This window comes from Staurois parvus, unplaced genomic scaffold (genome assembly GCF_062004578.1).
Source record: "Staurois parvus isolate SC_StPar_1 unplaced genomic scaffold, SC_StPar_1.0 ptg001181l, whole genome shotgun sequence".
NCBI classification, from domain to species: domain Eukaryota; kingdom Metazoa; phylum Chordata; class Amphibia; order Anura; family Ranidae; genus Staurois; species Staurois parvus.
In genome coordinates this window covers 3,747,596-3,766,308 of record NW_028318977.1, presented here as the reverse complement: position 1 = coordinate 3,766,308, position 18,713 = coordinate 3,747,596, and the positions used below count along the sequence as shown (strand labels likewise).

General features: G+C 47.0%; 1 pseudogene; it reads right to left on the bottom strand.

Moving 5' to 3' along the window:
• Positions 1 to 367: 367 nt before the first annotated feature.
• Positions 368 to 1,528, bottom strand: LOC149438905 (E3 ubiquitin/ISG15 ligase TRIM25-like; annotated as a pseudogene).
• Positions 1,529 to 18,713: the final 17,185 nt, after the last annotated feature.

Here is an 18,713-nt window from a genome sequence, read left to right as displayed (position 1 = left end):
AAGGTGTGGAGGTGTCGGATCGGGATACCCAACTCAAAAAAAGAGAGACGGCCGGCCTCATAATCCAGATTTATTCTGAATTTTGTTATTTGATTATCTGCTAAAGTGATGGATTTGTCATCATGTTTTGCTGATAGCTGTTTGGACTTCCTCTCCAGACACCAGGACAGGTGATTACATCCAATTTCTTTATAGGAACCGTGCATAAGTATCCTGGGGTAACACATCCCAACTCTCCAGTATGATGACCCCCCAATATCCACATCCCAGTAATGTCGCCCTGAGGAGAAACTCTGACTGCTCAACACCTGAGGTGTCTTTCCCATGCATCTCTTTGGAGTTTCAGGACGATTTAGGTTTCCTGCTACCTTGCGCACGGTCCTACTGTCATCTGAAATATATAGATAATTATGAGCCTTGTCTTCATCCAGTGTTATATCTGCAGGTTCTGGTATTTTTATCCCTTTATTTATCTCTTTTATTATATCAAATAATTCTGTATGTAATGTGTGTGAGATTCCAGTCACATCCATATCCCCCCCACCATGAAGAAGTTTATGGCATCTCTCTTTGTCCTCCTCATCTCCATCCTCAGTATCACACAAGTCATCTGTGTATGGTTCCTGTAAAACACTCAGTGGATCCATCATGCTACATATCTCCTCGATGCGACGTATCTTCCTGGACAGCTCGTCCTTTGTCTCCAGCTCCTGGATTAAAACAGAGGCTGGGAATGTGACTCTCTGCCTGCCTGGAAATCTTTTTAAAAACTCTCCCCTCCAGGATGTCAAGTTGTCTCTTGATGTCTCTGAATAGGATGGTGACTCTTTTGGTTACACCATCTGCACCATCTTGTACTTTTCTTTTGTATTTTTGTAGACTCTTGATGCTTTCCTCCATCTCTTCTGTCTTTTTCACCAACTTCTGCATAGCATTGGTCAGGGTCTCCTTCCTCTTCTCAGAGGCTTCCTCCAGTGTCTCCACCTGGTGTTCCTGATTGTCTCCATGTAGCCTGCAGGACCCACAGAGACAGGCCAAGTCCTCGGTGCAGTAATACTTCAGGATCTTCTCATGGACGAAGCATTTCCTGCTCTTCTGGGGAGTGGTGAAGTCAGATAGGACATGTTGGGATAACTTGCTGTGGACTCTCAGATGGTCATCACACAGAGAAGCTTCACAATGCAGACAAGATTTAACAGCAGGTACAGGAGAGTGAATGCAGTACGTACAGAAGATATGGCTCTCCATCTGTGGCTCGGTAGATCGGAAACTCTCCAATATGTTGCGCAGTGTTATGTTCCTGCCAAGTTCAGGCCGCTCCTGGAACTCTTCTCTGCATTCAGGACAGCAATAAACTCCAGATCCCCTCTGTGTATCCAGAACACGATCTATACAGTCCCGGCAAAAGTTGTGTCCACATCTCAGGGTCACAGGATTGGTATAAATGTTCAGACAGATGGAACAGTCCAGCTCCTTCCTCGCATCAGAAAACGCCATCGCTGACTGCAGGAGAGAGAAACGAAACTAAGTAGATGTGTTTTAGAGGGAGGGGGGTCAGAGGAGGGTTTCCGGAGATATCTCTGTGTGCAGAACCAGAGGAAGTGGAGAGGTCTGCTGCTCACACAGTCCCAAGAATTTACTAATGTGATAAGAATATTCAGGATAATGCAGTAATCAGGGGCGGACTGACCATTTGGAAACTCGGGCACTGCCCGAGGGCCCGGGGTCAGTAGGGGGCCCCATGAGAAGCCCCTGGTACCTTTTTCATAGGCTTTTTTGACTTTGGGCAAGGATACAGGGGCCCCATGATCCCCTATTGCCCGGGGGCCCCATGAGTTGTCAGTACGCCCCTGGCAGTAATACGTGTATTATAATTCCACACAAGCTGATGTCTATACAGATATATTATTCCAGTCATGGCCAAAAATATTGGCACCCCCCGCATTTCTGTCATATAATGCACCACTTTGCCCAGAAAATTGTTGCAATTGCAAATGGTAGGACACAAAAAAGTGGAGAAACAAAAAGCCAAATCTGACACATTCCAAGCAAAACCCCCAAAATGGACTGGACAAAATTATTGGCACCTTCTCAAAATTGTAAGAAATAATTGCATTCCCAGTTTGTGATACTCCTGTAATTTGTAATTAAACTCACCTGTATCAATGCATAGGCACTGACAATATATAGATCACTCCGGTAACCATTTAAAATGGTGACTCAATCTTTCTGCTGTGTGTCTGTGTGCCGCATGGAGAAGAGAAAAAGCAGCAAAGGATTGTCTGAGGATTTGAGAACAAAAATTATGGAAAAGCATGGACAATCTCAAGGTTACAAGTCCATCTCCAGAGATCTTAATGTTCCTGTGTCCACTGTGTGCAACATTGTCAAGAAGTGTACAGTGCCCAGGGCACTGTAGCTAATCTCCATGGACGTGGGCAATAGAGAAAAATTGATCAAAGATTGCAACGAAAGATTGTTCGAATTGTGGCTAAAGAACCTCGATTAACTCTCAGACAAATTCAAGCTGACCTTCGGGCACAGGTGATCTGTTTCGGGGTATCTTAATATAATGAACACCTTCCGCTTGCAATGCGGTACAGGAAATGAACAGGATGTGCCGTGTTTCCTGCACCGCGCAAGTGTGAACCCTTGTCTGATGGTTACAGGAAGTGTTTGGTTTCAGTTATTTTTTCCAAGGGGTGTGCTACCAAATATAAAATGTAGGGTGCCAATAATTTTGTCCAGTCCATTTTTGGAGTTATCCGTGGAATGTGTAAGATTTGGCTTTTCATTTCTCTATTTTTTTTGTGTCATACCAATACAAACAGAAAAAATATACACGAGAATGCCTAAACATTTGCAATTGCAACAGTTTTCTGGGTGAAGTGGTGCATTGTCTGACAGAAATGCAGGGGTGCAAATATTTTTGGCCATGACTGTATATGATGGCTAAGTCCCAAATGATGTCTCTACAATTATATTATATGATAGCTAAATCCCTGCTGATGAAACTACAATTTTATTATACTGTGGGCAGCACAGTGACTAAGTGGTTAGCACTTCTACCTGGCAGCACTAGGATTGTTGGTTCAAAGCCCAACCAAGGCACTACCTGCCTGGAGTTTGAAGGCTCTCTCTGTGCCTTTGTGGGTTTTTTCCTGAGTGTGCCGTTTTCCTCCCAAACTTCAAAAATATATTGGTAGGTTAATTGTCTCCTTGGACCTAGTATGTCTATGAATGTGAGTTAGGGACCTTAGATTATAAGCTCCTTGAGGGTAGGGACTGATGTGAACATACCATATTGTGACGGAGAAAAGAAATAATTTTTTTTCTGTGTTTTTTGTTGAACTCAACAGTGTGTCAAGCAGTCGGTTGTCTGCTTAATTAAATCTAGGCGTTCCTGTGCCCTACAGGGACTTGGAGATATGGTTGAGCTCAGTGTGAGGCACAGACAGCAAGGTGTCCTGCAGCTGGAAAAAGCCAGACGTGTCAGCCAGTAGTGTATTTAGGTTTTGTGCTGCCCTAGGCAACACAAAAATCATCTGCCTCCATGGAAATGGACCAACACCACCACCCCCTCCCATGGAGAGAGCCTGACATTGACCAACACTAGTCCTGCCCCTCACCTGCAGGAGAGCCTTCCACTACCACCCCCCCACTCCCCGGCAAAAGAGAGAGACACTCATCTTCTGGACCTCCTACTCTCTAGCTCCCTGGTCTCCTCCTCCCACGCCCAATTGCAGGACTTCTCCAGGACTTCCCCCATCCTCTGCAACTCCCTACCCCAATCCATCAGACTGTCACCTACCCTCCTCACCTTCAGGCGCACCTTGAAAACCCTCCTCTTCAGGTAAGCTTACCCCAACCTCACCTAACACCTGACCTCACCTAACAACTAACCTCCTCTACTCCTCCCACCACTCCATCCCCCACAGCCACTTCCTCCTATGCCACCTTCCCCTCCCTACTAGATTATAAGCTCAAAAGAGCAGGGCCCTCAAACCCCTCGTGTATTATATTGTTACTGTCTTGTTTCATGTTCTGTCCCCCTTGCTATTGTACAGCGCTGAGCAAACCCTTTGACGCTATATAAATACTGTATAATAATAATAATCTTCACACCTCCAGACATCCCCAGGAATGAGAGTCGGGCTCTGCATACACCATCAAGCAGCCTCTCTCGGATCCCACCTGGTTCCAATGGCACATGTGTCCCTTCTTCCATCCTTTCTTCTGGGGAGGAAGTGCTGCCCCCTGAAAAATGACACCCTAGGCAAATGCCTTGTTTGTCTTGTGGTAAAGATGCCCCTGGTGTCAGCACCAGGTGTTTGAGGTTTGGTTGAATTGAAGGGACAATATATCTCCCCTATGCTGGCAGAAAGGCTCAGACCTTTTTCTGAGTGTACTTCTGTGATGGACACACAGGAGCTGAGGGCTGCAAGTCTTCCTAGAAGGAAGTTAGAAGATAAACAGAACTGCTGAGAGTCTTGTATGGGCTGTGCTTCTCTTTCTAAACTGATGGGACTTGTAGATCTACATTGTCTGTGTGGCTTTCTGGACATGGGGACTCTGCTCTCTTCTCTGCTCTACCTTCTTGCTGTGCGCTAACCCCTGCACTGAGGATCCAACCCAGACTTAATCCTTGCCCGCCAGAGTTCTGCCTCCTTGCTGTGTGCCAACCCCTGAGCAGAGAATCCAACCCAGACTTAATCCTTGCCTGCCTGTCAGGGCTCCAGGTATGACCAGAGGTGTATGGACCGACACAGGGAAACTGTCAGGGCAGGAGCTAGGAAACGGACAGGCAGGCCTAATAACAATGTAACGCACAGGCTGACGACAACCACCACCCACAGACCGAAGTCCCTCAGGGCGCGGAGTCTAAGTCCCAGGCTGCCCTTCACCAGGGCCCCTGATGGTGGGGGTGGACTTGACGCAGCCAGGAACCAGGTCGCGGCCCCCGAGGCACCCCAGCTGCGGTAATGGCTGCCACCAATGGCGTGTAGCTAGTGGTAAAGACAATAGAGTAGTCAGACAGGCCGGGTCAACAACAACGAGACAAAAACGGTACAGGACAGCAGACGAGAATCACAGGTCACGAGCCGGGTTCAGCAACGGAGGGTCAGATCACAGGAGAACACAAAGAATGGTCAGGTCACAAGCCGAGTCAGATTCCAGGAGAGTCACAAGAGTCAGAACAGAGCGACACAAAGACACAAGACACAAGTGCAAAGAGCATGTGCAGAACACAGGCTTATATGTCATCAGCCACACCCCTCTGGGGGATGGACCTCAGAGACCTGAAGGCATAAAAGATTCCCACCATGCTCTGCAGAAATCCAAGATGGATGCCAGCACATGGAGTAACATAACCTCTGGTAAAAAGGTAGGACCTTGACAGAAACACAGACTTCAGGTATAGCGTGTAACACAATTTATTACAGGCAACACAAACATAAGCGCAGTTCAAACAACCAAACTCAACACTTACATAAATATGTACAACCAGGTGCAATAAACCTTAAACTAATAGGTACCAGTGCAGTCAGGGCTGGAGAGGTGGAGCGGTCAGGCAGGCCGAGCCCACAGCATGGATTTGCTCAGGGCGCGGGGTCCAAGTCCCAGCCTGCTATTCACCAGGGCCCCTGATGGTGGGGATGGACTTGGTGCAGACTGGAACCAGGTCGCGACCCCTGAGTGCATGCGGCTGTGGTAGAAAGTACTGGCAGGGGAGTGCAGGAACGGAGTCTGATGGGAAGAGGCAGGCAGACTTACTAAAGGTGACACGTGCGGGATGGATCGTCGGGTGAAGTAAGCATAGTCAGACAGGCCGGGTCGGTATCGTGCAGGCAGCGTGGTACAGGAGGAGCAAGCAGAGAATGGTCGGGGTCAGCAGGTAGCGGGCAGCGCGGTACTGAGGATCAGGCAGAAGGATGGTCAGGCAAGCCAGGGGTTCAACAGGAGACGGTCAGCAGAGGTCAAGATCAAAGCAGGGTCAGCAATGAGGCAGGAACAAAGGATACCAGGTACAGGGGCTCATGGGAAACATACACCAAGGCCCTGATCACAGGCCTGGTCATTCCTTAAATACACCTCCTGCAATCAGCCCCAGGTGTTGGCTGACTACAGGAGTGAGCTTCTGGCTGCTGAGAGCACCCGCTGGTCAGCCCTGGTACTGCAGCCCACAAGGCAGGTGAGTTCCACCACCAGTGCTGAGTCCATTCCTGACACTGCCAGAGTTCTGCCTCCCTGTTGTGTACCAACCCCTGAGCTGAGAATCCAACCCGGATTTAATCCTTGCCTGCCAGAGTTCTGCCTCCTTGCTGTGTGCCAACTCCTGTGCTAAGAATCTAACCCAGACCTAATCCTTGCCCGCCAGATTTCTGTCTCCTTGCTGTGCGTTAACCCCTGTGCTAAGGATTTAACCCAGGCTTAACCCTTGCCCACCAGAGTTCTTCCTCCCTGCTGTGTGCCAACCCCTGTGACGAGGACTTAACCCTTTCCCGCCAGAGTCCTACCTCCCTGTTGTGGGCCCAGGCAGTGCTATGAACTAACCCCTCTTGTTGCCTACAAGAACTCTGTGATCCTAGTTGTGTGCCCCACCCTGTGTTACAGACTTAACCCTTTTTTCTGCCAGAACCCTGCTATGCTCATTGTGTACCCTCAAAATCACTCAATAAAAGCCTTGTGTGTCCCACTGCTTTCCACCTGTGTTCTGTCCCACCTACACCTCCATCACAAAGTGTGTGTGTGTGTGTAAAGAGCTACGTAAATTGACAGTGCAGTATAAATATCTGTAAAACTGTATTAGCTCCATCCTGATGTATAAGTCTACAATTGTATTGGGGATGATCACAGGCCATTGGTATTCATCATAGAAACTACATACTTTCATTTGAACCCTACTAAAGTCAATGGGGGATTAGGCAAACTTTGAAAATCAATTTGAGCCATTTTCACAGCTAATAGCCAGGGGATTTTCAAATACATCACATGGGGAACTGGGCAGTCCTAATACAAGTAGTATACCATTAGGTAAGACAAGTGAAACATCTTACATCATCCTGATTAATAGAAAAAAAAAAAAAAAGACTTAAATCACACAAACAAACCAAACCAGCCAATGGAACCTCTAGCAATTAACCATTAACCACTTTCCCGCCACCCTATAGCAAAAATACTGCTACAGGGCAGCAGGTATGCACAAAATCACATATGTGTGATTTTGCAGTTCTAGGTAGGGGCCGTGCACGAGCCGAAATTCACAGCCCTGGCTGTCGATCACCTGGTCCCGGCCGATGATCACTCACCGGCACCCAGTGATTGCCAAGTATTACAGACGGGGGAGACAACAATACAGCTCCAGCACACTGCTTTGTATGACTCTGCATGGCAGAGCCATACAAAGCAGCAGGCTTGCAGTGGAAAGCACAGCATACAGCCTCATAGTAAAATCACACACAGCACACAGTTAACCCTTTGATCGCCCCACATGTTAACCCCTTTCTGCCCAGTGCCATTAGTAGTGTCAGTGCTTTTTATTAGCGGACTCCTTATCAACTAACAGAAGCCAAAAAACCTCACACAGATATAACCCCACAGCTCCCGGGGAGGAAGGATCACAATTATCCCCTCAATGGTTGGGCACGTTTACTGTAGTGCCCTACTGTCAATTAACACAGTAAAAGGGGCCAGATGTTGAGGGGTTAATTGTAATCCTCCTGCTCAGCTTTCTGCCTGGCAGCTGTGGAGTTAAATTTGTGTGAGGCCATATGACCCCCCCCCCCCCATATTGATAACGGTGACTTGGGAAAGCATGTATCCCCCTCCTTGGGGGGGGTATCTACCTCGAGGCAAACAAGGCGTTTGAAATCTGGAGAGATGTCAGGGACTACAGCTATGCAGAGCTCCACTGACACACACACTGTGTCGGGTAGGCATGGTTGGCTCACTATGTCTATCGTTCTTCAGCTCTAGTGTGTATGAATTTTCCGTTACGTTTTGCAGAGATGCACAGCAGTCCATTTAACATGATTTCCTATGGGACAGGTTCACATCGCGTTTTCACCCGTTGACTTTTTTTGAAAAGGGTCAGGGAAATTTTTAGCCTGCGTTCACGCTGATGCGCTGCGGCACATCGCATGTGATTCAGCATTCCTGTGCATATCACATGCAATTTCTGTGCGGTGCAATTTGAGCCTTACATTTTGTATGGCTCAGATCATACCGCATCCGCACCAAAAAAAGGTGCAGGACCCTATTTTAATCTGCAGCAGAATCAGATCGCATGGGTGTTCACATCCATGAGATGCGATTCTGCACATCGCACCGTGTTTTGCGAACTAATTTTGGGGTGTTGACCTAAAATGCACACCCGCAGTGGTTTGTATGAATTTTCGATTGAATTCCGCACTGCATCAGTGTGAACCTGGGCTGAAACGCAAAACGCTATGTTTCTATACACTTCAATGGGCACGCTGCAGACAAGCATATAGTGCTTTTTTTAATGCTTTTTTTTGACCCGTCTTTGATGAGTTTTATTCTGCCCAGCAACAAGTTGAAAAAAAAAAAAGTCCACTCACGTAAACCTTGTACACCCCCCACTACTCATGCTCACAGAGAATTTGTAGAGCCCCCAGTGGCCACGCTCACATGCACCTTGCGCGCCCCCAGTGTCCACGCTCACATGCGCCCTGCGCGCCCCCAGTGTCCACGCTCACATGCGCCCCCTGTGTCCACGCTCACATGCGCCCTGCGCGCCCCCAGTGTCCACGCTCACATGCGCCCTGCGCGCCCCCAGTGTCCACGCTCACATGCGCCCTGCGCGCCCCCAGTGTCCACGCTCACATGCGCCCTGCGCGCCCCCAGTGTCCACGCTCACATGCGCCCTGCGCGCCCCCAGTGTCCACGCTCACATGCGCCGTGCGCGCCCCCAGTGTCCACGCTCACATGCGCAGTGCGCGCCCCCAGTGTCCACGCTCACATGCGCAGTGCGCGCCCCCAGTGTCCACGCTCACATGCGCAGTGCACGCCCCCAGTGTCCACGGTCACATGCGCCCTGCGCGCCCCCAGTGTCCACGCTCACATGCGCCTTGCACGCCCCCACTGTCCACGCTCACATGCGCCTTGCGCGCCCCCAGTCACAAGTTTTTTGTTGCTGTTCTTACCTTCTTTCTGCAGCCCTGTTCCTGATCCCTTTCACATGTGTGTTTGCACTCACCTATGGGTGTTGTCTGCTGTCCTCTGGGTTTTATATCCTTCCCTTCCAACACTTCCTGGACCGCCTCCTTGTTTGCTTGTGTAGACATGCTCAGTCTAGGCCACTTTACCTGAGCAATGGCATAGTTGTTGGAGCTCTCGTGTGTTACTACTGGCTGAATCCTAGATTGACTTCTCATGTACTGACCCCGGCTTCGTTCTCTGACCTTGCTTGTTTTCTGCCTGTCCTAACCTCGGCTAGCCTATTGGATTCTGTTTGTCTTCTCCTGTTGTACTCTGCTTCTGCAAGCGGTCTCTTCAACCTCAGCTGGGTGTACCTGGGGGCCGCGACATGGTCCCAGCTATCCCCCACTATCAGGGGCCCTGGTGAAGAAGCAGGCTGGGGCTTAGATTCCGTGCCCTGGGAACCCCAAGTTGAGTATCAACAAGAGCTCACTACCACAGGTGCTGACAACCCCCAGTGTCCACACTCACGTACACCTTGTACACCCCCCAGTGTCCACACTCACGTACACCTTGTACACCCCCAGTGTCCACACTCACGTACACCTTGTACACCCCCAGTGTCCACACTCACGTACACCTTGTACACCCCCCAGTGTCCACACTCACATACACCTTGTACGCCCCCAGTGTCCACACTCACATACACCTTGTACGCCCCCAGCGTCCACACTCACATACACCTTGTACACCCCCCAGCGTCCACACTCACATACACCTTGTACACCCCCAGCTATCCCCCACTATCAGGGGCCCTGGTGAAGAAGCAGGCTGGGGCTTAGATTCCGTGCCCTGGGAACCCCAAGTTGAGTATCAACAAGAGCTCACTACCACAGGTGCTGACAACCCCCAGTGTCCACACTCACGTACACCTTGTACACCCCCCAGTGTCCACACTCACGTACACCTTGTACACCCCCAGTGTCCACACTCACGTACACCTTGTACACCCCCAGTGTCCACACTCACGTACACCTTGTACACCCCCCAGTGTCCACACTCACATACACCTTGTACGCCCCCAGTGTCCACACTCACATACACCTTGTACGCCCCCAGCGTCCACACTCACATACACCTTGTACACCCCCCAGCGTCCACACTCACATACACCTTGTACGCCCCCAGTGTCCACACTCACATACACCTTGTACACCCCCAGTGTCAACACTCACATACACCTTGTACACCCCCAGTGTCCACACTCACATACACCTTGTACGCCCCCAGTGTCCACACTCACATACACCTTGTACGCCCCCAGTGGTCACACTCACGTACACCTTGTACACCCCCAGTGTCCACACTCACATACACCTTGTACATCCCCAGTGTCCACACTCACATACAACTTGTATACCCCCAGTGGTCACACTCACGTACACCTTGTACACCCCCAGTGTCCACACTCACATACACCTTGTACACCCCCAGTGTCCACACTCATGTACACCTTGTACACCCCCCAGTGTCCACACTCATGTACACCTTGTACACCCCCAGTGTCCACACTCACGTACACCTTGTGCACCCCCAGTGTCCACACTCACGTACACCTTGTGCACCCCCAGTGTCCACACTCACGTACACCTTGTACACCCCCAGTGGTCACACTCACATACACCTTGTTCATTATTATTATTAATTATTATTATTATTATTATTATTTTACTATTATTAGTTATTTGGGCCCCTTTTGCAGCAATTACTGCCTCAATGCGGCGTGGCATGGAAGCTATAAGCCCGTGGCACTGCTGAGGTGTTATGGAAGGCCAGGATGCTTCAATAGTGGCCTTCAGCTCTCCTGCATTGTTCGGTCTCATGTCACTCATCTTTCTCTTGGCAATGCCCCATAGATTCTCTATGGGGTTCAGGTCTGGCGAGTTTGCTGGCCAATCAAGCACAGTAATCCCACGGTCATTGAACCAGGTTTTGGTGCTTTTGGCAGTGTGGGCAGGTGCCAAGTCCTGCTGGAAAATGAAGTCAGCATCCCCATAAAGCTCGTCTGTGGAAGGAAGCATGAAGTGCTCCAAAATCTCCTGGTAGACGGCTGCATTGACCCTGGACTTAATGAAGCACAGTGGACCAACACCAGCAGATGACATGGCTCCCCAAATCAACACAGACTGTGGAAACTTCACACTGGACTTCAAGCATCTTGCAGTGTTTGCCTCTCCATTCTTCCTCCATACTCTGGGTCCTTGGGCCTCTCCATTCTTCCTCCATACTCGGGGTCCTTGATTTCCAAATGAGATGCAAAAGATGCTCTCATCAGAAAAGAGGACTTTGGACCACTGAGCAACAGACCAGGTCTGTTTTCTTTAGCCCAGGTAAGACGCTTCTGACATTGTTTGTTGTTCAGGAGCGGCTTGACAAGAGGAATACGACATTTGAAGCCCATGTCCAGGATCCGTCTGTGTGTGGTGGCTCTTGATGCACTGACTTCAGCCTCAGTCCACTCCTTGTGAAAGTCCCCAACACTTTTGAATGGCCTTTTCCTGACAATCCTCTCCAGGCTGCGGTCATCCCTGCTGCTTGTGCACCTTTTTCTTCCACACTTTTCCCTTCCACATAACTTTCTATTAATGTGCTTTGATACAGCACTTTGGGAACATCCAACTTCTTTTGCAATTACCTTTTGAGGGTTTCCCTCCTTATGGAGTGTGTCAATGATGGTTTTCTGCACAACTGTCAGGTCAGCAGTCTTTCCCATGATTGTGATTCCTACTGAACCAGACTGAGAGACCATTTAAAGGCTCAGGAACCCTTTGCAGGTGTTATGGCTTAATTATCTGATTAGAGTGGGACACTTTGAGCCGAGAATATTGCACCTTTTCACAATATTCTCATTTTCTGAGATTGTGGATTTGGAGTTTCCATGAGCTCTAAGCCATAATCATCACAATAATGACAAATCACGGCTTGAACTATCTTGCTTTGCATGTAATGAGTCTATCTCATATATTAGTTTCACCTTTTAAGTTGGATTACTGAAATAAATAAATTTTTTGTGCACGATATTCTAATTTTTTGTCTGCGAATGGCAGCACATGTATACATATATATATATATATATATATATATATATATATATATATATACACACATATATACATATACATATATATATACACATGTGCTGCCATTCGCAGACTTGGCTGTCAATCACTGAGTCCCAGCCGGTAATTACTCACCGGCGCCCAGTGATTTCTGATGATCACTGATGGGGAGGAGGACTGTTTTGTTTACTAACAGTCCTCTTCCCTGTAAGCTCGGGCACACTGCACAGCACAGCCATCCAGAGCAGTGTGATTACAGTGAAGAACACAGACACCACCCCCTAGTAAAACACACAGTTAACCCTTTGATTGCCCCTCGTGTTAACCCCTTCCTGCCCACTGTCATTAGTACAGTGTCAGTGCTTTTTTTTTTGTAGCAGTGATCACTGTATTGGTGTCACTGGGGATGTCAGTGACACCAAGTCAGTTCCCCCCAGTGTCAGAATGCCCACAGCAGTCCCACTATAAGTCACCATTACTAGTAAAAATTAAAAAAAAAAATCCCAGTATATATACCGCCATTTGTAAACACTATAACTTTCACGTAAACAAATTAATTTACATGTATTGGATTTTTTTAGCAAAGACATGGAGCAGAATACATTTTGGCCTAAATTTATTACAAAATTTGATTTTTAAAATTCTTTTACTGGACATGTTTAATAGCAAAAAGTCAAAAATATATTTTTTTTCTCAAAATTGTCAGTTAAAATAACGCAGTACCGTAACTCAAAAAATGGCCTGGTCAGGAAGGGGGATAAATCCTCTGGAGGGTGAGTGGTTAAAGAAGACCTGTCATTCCTTTTTTATTACAAGGGATTTTTACATTCCTTGTAATAGGAATAAAAATGCTTAAAAAAATAAAAATAAAAGGACAGTTTAAAAATGAAAAAAAGAAGTGAACACTTACATAAATCACGCACACAGTGTTCGCAGCACATTTGAGGTATGGCCGTGATAAGCAAAAGGAATAATTCTAGTGCTAGACCTCCTCTGTAACTCTAAAGGGGTAACCTGTAAACATTTTTACAGCATTGCCTATGGAGATTTTTAAGCACCATAGTTTGTTGCCATTCCACTACCGTGTGCAATTTTAAAGCGTGACATGTTAGGCATCTACTTACTCACTGTAACATCATCTTTCATATGTTATAAACAATCGGGGTATATATTTTGTTTCTTTTTTAAAAAAATCAATAAAGTGCATTTTTTCCTAAAAAATTGCGCTTTAAAAACCGTTGCGCAAATACCATGTGACATAAAAATTGCAACGATCGCCGTTTCATTCTCTAGGGTCTTTGTTAATAAAAAACATATATAATGTCTGGGGATTATAAATAATTTTCTAGCAAAATATACTGATTTAAACTTGTAAACAAAAAGTGCCAGAAAATGCTTAGTCTTCCAAAGGATATATTTCATGAAAAAAAAAAAAATCTGCTGGTAATGGAGGCAGGTTGTATTGATGGAAGGAGCCAGTGAGGGTAGATGGAGATGGTAATGGCAGCAGGCCAGCAGCAGAGGAAGGATTTAGTAATGGTGGAAGGAGCTGGAAATGGTGGCAGGGTACTGCAATAGAGCAGTGGTTTCCAAACTGTGGCCTAGGGGCTGGATATGGCCCTTTGCTTGCCTTAATCCAGCCATTGGGACACTTTTCCTCGCACTGACACCAACAACGGGGCACTATCCCTCCCACTGATATCAATGATGGAGCACTTTACCTCCCAGTGATACCAACAATGGGGCATTATCCCTACCACTGATACCAATGATGGGGCACTATACATCCCACTGATACCAATGATGGGGCACTATTCCTCCCACTGATACTAATGATGGGGCACTTTACCTCCAAGTGACACCAATGACGGGGCATTATCCCTACCACTGATACCAACGATGGGGCTCTATTCCTCCCACTGACACCAATGATGGTACACTATTCCTCCCACTGAAATCAATGATGGGGTACTATTCCTCCCACTGATACCAATGATGGGGCATTATCCCTACCACTGATACAAATGATGGGGCACTAATCCTCCCACTGATACCAATGATGGGGCACTATACCTCCAACTGATACCAATGATGGGGCACTATACCTCCCACTCATACCAATGATGGGGCACTATACCTCCCACTGATACCAATGATGGGACACTATTCCTCCCACTGATACCAATGATGGGACACTATTCCTCCCACTGATACCAATGATGGGACACTATTCCTCCCACTGATAGCAATGATGGGACACTATTCCTCCCACTGATACCAATGATGGGGCACTATTCCTCCCACTGATACCAATGATGGGACACTATTCCTCCCACTGATAGCAATGATGGGACACTATTCCTCCCACTGATACCAATGATGGGGCACTATTCCTCCCACTGACACCAATGATGGGGCACTATTCTTCCCACTGATACCAATGATGGGACACTTTTCCTCCCACTAATACCAATGATGGGGCACTATTCCTCCCACTGATACCAATGATGGAGCACTATTCCTCCCACTGATACCAATGATGAGGAACTATTTCTCCCACTGACACCACCGATGGGGCAATATTCTTCCCACTAACACCAACGATGGGGCACTATTCCTCCCATTGACCCAAATGATGAGGCTCCATTCCTCCCACTGACACTGATGTTGCGGCCTGATTCTTCCCACTGATACAAATGATGGGGCACTCTTCCTCCCACTGATACTGATGGTGAGGCACTATTCCTCACACTGACACCAATGGTGGGGCACGATTCTTCCCACTAACACCAACAATGAGGATCTATTTCTCCCACTGACACAGATGATGGGGCATGATTCTTCCCACTGATACAAAAGATGGGGCACTATTTCTCCCATTTACACTAACAATGGGGCACTATTCCGCTCACCGACACCAATGATGGGGCACTATTCCTCCTGCTGACACCAACGATGGGACATTATTCCTCCCACTGATACCAACAATGGTGCACTATTCCTTTCACTGATACCAACAATGGTGTACTATTCCTCTTACTGATACCAATAATGGTGTAGTATTTCTACCCCTAATATCTAAGATGCATTGTTTTCTCCCACTGATACCAGGACAATTCCTACTTCCAATGGCCCTGTCATGGTCAGGTGTCAGGCTCGGAGACCAGTAGCTATAGTAGAAGAGAGGCTCCCATCAACTAGAAGAATAGGTATACCAGCAGTAACAAGGTGGTAGCAAATGTACCGATGGCAAAAGGAATGACAAGAGTGAGATATTGGCTGGAGGAGGCAAAATAATCTAGCAAACAGGAAGTGCAGAGACATGGCTTATATCAGGAAGTTCATGAGTGGAGCAAAGGGTTCAAGGTTCATGACAAACAAAGTCAAGGCATAATCATTCAAGGAAATGTCCAGGGATCTGTCCAGCTTTTCAGGTGGCTTAGCAAGAGGAGACATTGCCAGATACTGCAGAGGTTTTCAGGTTTGAACCCAGGCCCTGATAGGAACACTGTGCTAGTATAAGTGCAACCATGACTTAGAAATATCAGTGGTGGAATCCAGGGAGAAGTCCCATATCAATCACACTTCCCCAGCTGTCCAAAGTGTTGGGACCAGTAGTCCAGAAGACATAATAAATGGAGAATCCCAGGCTGGGGATACTTGATGGGCAGTCCCATGAACACCAGCCTACAACCACAACCTGACCTACAAAGACCTAAATGGCCTTGTTCACAGGTAATGAAAGGATTTTTGGTATCAGCTACCACTTGGTAAGAATTAACATACTGTGTACCCCAATGTCCACCCTGCAAAAATAAAGCCTTCTGTAACGCAGGTGTGACTTTTTGGAACTCTCTACTCAAAGCCACCCCTAACACAATATTCTTGGAGGTAGCCAAACCCAGACTAAAACCTAGGAGTTAAAAGGGAAACCATAATGGTCTGGTGGCTATTTTATTTCAAATGTTCGTACAGTAAACTGTATACTTTTCTGAATTAAGGGGTTTTCTTGTCGGTCTCCTGTAAGTGAACATTTAATACAAGATGCAATCATGACACTTATAGGTTTTCTAAAGACAGAGAGCAAGCAGAAACTGTTTGTTTTCAGACTATCCCTCTCTAACTGAATCTCCATATCATCACATCTCATAAAAAAACATTTTCAGGTCTGCTCAGTTCCTGGAGGTACTGGGAAGGGTGTTGGTTTTTCAAGATGAATGTTTTTGAATGTGTGGTGAGGAATGGCTTGCATAGAAAGTCATACACATGAAAGTTTCTGTTCCAGACTTTACTAATGATTGGTAAAAGGTGTGCCACCAATATGATTCAGGGCATCATGGCTCTTCAGTGCTAAATTGCAGTATTGGTTGTTTACCCTAGACCCACTTGGGGGACCATATAGGGGTCTTACATTTGAAACCAAGTGTTTGATGTTGATAAGGAGAGATTAACTTGATAAATAAGGATCAGCATTGGAAGGCTAAAACATCTTAAATTTAAAAAAATCTGCATTTTATTAAAGTTTAGTGCCCTCCTAGTTAGGCTGCTAGGTACATTTAGTTTTTGGTTTCTTCTGTAATCAAGAGAGCAGAGGTTGTTTTGGCCTGTTCAAGGTTTCACACGCTGGGAGTCTGATTGCTTCCTTCTGCCTCTATAAGAGATTTCAAGAGCTTAGGGAGGGAGAGTTCAAACAACTGGCTTGAATATTGATCAGTGCCTAGGCGGGGAGGTGTGCCTAGATGGTGGTTGGGAAGTTGAAAAATAGTATGAAGCCCAAGAGAGATTGTCTATCCCCAGCAAGGAGATGTTCCCAGGCTTAGAGGGGGCTGTTTCCTCTCTGAGGCAAGCCTTGGGTTGTGCTGCTATTCTCTGAGGTTTCAGGGCAGGAGACCTGGAAGGGATCTGGAATGGGTTACAGAACTTCACCAAAGGGAACTGGTCTTAAGATGGATTTTTCTCACTCACTGGGCTGTCTAGAGGAATCTGGAAGGTGGCATCTGTCCTGGGGATTGTGAGTAATGACCCTGGATTGATTCCTGGTGATTGTGTGCTTTTGGAATACAGGTGCCAGACACTGCCTGACTGAAATGCCTATCATAGGATCTCAAATACTAGCCATTCCCTTATCCTCAGCAATGTACTGGACTGTGAACTTAGTAAAGAGTGCTTTCCTGTACTGTGCAGTGTTCCTGAAGTTGCACTGGTTTCATCTGTACAATTGTGCAGGATAACCAGGTGCCAAAGAAGATGTGCCTCATGGTCCCCAGCTGTGAGGATTTAGACTGTCCTATAACTGTTGTTTGCTAAATTGTTTAGGAATATCCCATGCCCCTCTCCCTCTCTTGTTACAAAGCATACAAGCAAGAAAATGTTAAAAAAACAAACCCCTAGACTGTTTATTGGAGCCAGAGTGAATGAACTGTTGCTTGGGTGACTAGTGATCTCTGTACTATTTGGAGGAGGGGTAGTGCTATAAAAGTCTCATGACTGAGATCAATACTGTCAGGGACTGGATCACCTGCTGGTGGCACTGTGGTTTGTGGACCTGACGGTTGTATTTCCAGTCTCCGCCAGTGGGTGTCTCAAAGCAGATCCCAGCAAGTGTTCACTTGATGCTGGCTGCTGGGAGGGTATTTAGTCCCTCCTTTAGAATTCCATCTTGCCTCAGTGTTTTGTCCATGTGTCTTGTACCTGTTTATTTATGTGCTGCTCCTGACCTTGATTTCTGCTATGATTCTGCTCCAGTACCTACATCCTGTGCTACTTCATATCTGCTCCCTTTGTTCCTGATCCCAGTTTTGGTTGCTCCTTGCATCTCCTGTTTTACCCTGCTTATCTCTGATCTTCTCTTTGTTGTATATATTGTATGATAGCTAGGTTGCTAGTTAAGCATTTTGTCACCTGGTTTACTGGTCACGTATATCTTCACTTTTGCCTTGTATTCTGTTTGCTGGCTTTGGGTGGGTTTTTGTTTCATTATTAATAAATAATATTTTAATTATACAGAGTCTGGATTCAGCTTAAGAATGGCTACACTGAACTGGTCACATCTGAATGCCAGCATTCGGTATCTCTTACAGATACAGACAATCATAGCATTTATAAATTCTTCATGTTTGTCAAAACTGAGGGCTGGGCAGGGGTCCTCCCTCTGCCTACATACTTTGTGCTTAGGTGCCCCTCTTTACTGTCTCAGAGAGCAGGGGCGGACTGACCATTTGGAAACTTAGGCACTGCCCGAGGGCCCAGGGTCTGTAGGGGACCCCATGATATGCCCCTGGTATTTTTTTAATAGGCTTTTTGGAGTTTGGGCAAGGACACAGGGGCCCCATGATCCCCTATTGCCCAGGGGCCCCATTAGTTGTCAGTCCGCCCCTGTCAGAGAGACTAGAGAGAAAAAAAATCCAGGTGCAAACTAGAGACCATCTTGTG